Genomic DNA, 1483 nt, shown 5'->3' with positions numbered 1-1483 from the left:
ATATATATTTTTTTTTTTTTTAAATATGCCCCCTTATCATTTAAAATTACTATTTAAGTTTTCATTTAAATATAGACATCTTTACGAATTATAGGCTAGGATAACATATGTGTTATTGTGTTTCTTGTAGAGTATCGTTAAAATATTTCAATTTATCTATTAAAAAAAAGACAATTAAGATCTAAAATAGCAAGTCTAAGTGCAACATAATAAAAATAATAAATAAATAAATAACTGAGGGACCTTATCCCAAGACAAGACTAATAGACCGACGTAGTGGTTTGAAAATTGAAGATTTGATATGCCACGACCAAAGGGCTTAATAGCTCCTATCCAGCAGACCACGATGTCATCATCATGATCTTTGTGCAGTATTCTTCCCAAAATATTAGTCAATCAAATCTTAGAGAAACCTTGTATGTTTGAGGAAGGAGACGTATGGCGATGGAGTCAAATGGAGAACAAGTTGGTTTCAATGTTGGTCAGCAGTGTGCCATGACGATGTTCGTCCTGAGGTTCGACGGTATGGTGGTAGTAGTGGTCACAATGATGGCGATGAAGCAAGTCAGGAGATAGTGACTTCAAAATTCGAAATATTGATGAGAGAAAGTAAGTTTAAATTATTGTAACTTTTTTTTGGAACGGTAAATAAATATTTTCTAAAAAGTTTATAAAACAGAAAAAAGTGTGGTATTTTTAGTAGGTGTGATTTAAATGTGGGGTAAAAATTTAAAAAGTTAAAAGAGGATATTTTTGAACTTTTAGTAAAAAAGTAGGTTATGGTGTGATTATTCCTTATTTCGAAATTATTGGGTCTCGTGTGGAAATAAATGGTTGGGTCGAATTGAGAATTATTTAGTGGAAATTACACAAAACTAGGAGTTTAAACATCACAATTCAAAAATCAAAGTTGAAGTTTCATTATGCAAAAATCAAGTATTAATTTAATAATTTATATATTAAATATTTCACCCAATTCTTAATTTCCAAACCCTAATTTTACCCATTCTCTCTATACTATCTGTTTTATCTCCCTACTATTCATTCTCTTTTCTTCTCCTTCTTCTTTTTCTTTCCTTTTTTTTTTAACTGTCGAATCACCGTCGGACTACGGAGACAACGCCTTGCGGGCAGTGACTACAACATGATACCACGGTGACACAAACCCAGCCCATTTGTTGTCGGTCCAACGGTGGTGCTGCAAATTCTGGCAGTAGCACCATCGCCGTCGCTGGATATGGCTACGCCATCCGTAGTTGTTGGGCATAGTTGCGCCATTTGCAGCGAGACACCATTGTGTGCAGTGAGGCGGCACAACCATGGCTTCGACGTTGCATTGCAAGTTTTCGACAACAGGAGAGGGAAAGGGCGAGATGAGGGAAAGGAGAATATAGACTGAGAAAAGTGGATCTAGCGGTGACTTTTGTTGATGATGTAGGTGGAGGTGGTGGCGATCAATGATGATAATGGTGGTGTAGTGTAT

This window comes from Olea europaea, chromosome 12 (assembly GCF_002742605.1).
Source record: "Olea europaea var. sylvestris chromosome 12, O_europaea_v1, whole genome shotgun sequence".
In the NCBI taxonomy this organism is placed as follows: Eukaryota; Viridiplantae; Streptophyta; class Magnoliopsida; order Lamiales; family Oleaceae; genus Olea; species Olea europaea.
This window is presented reverse-complemented; position numbering follows the sequence as displayed.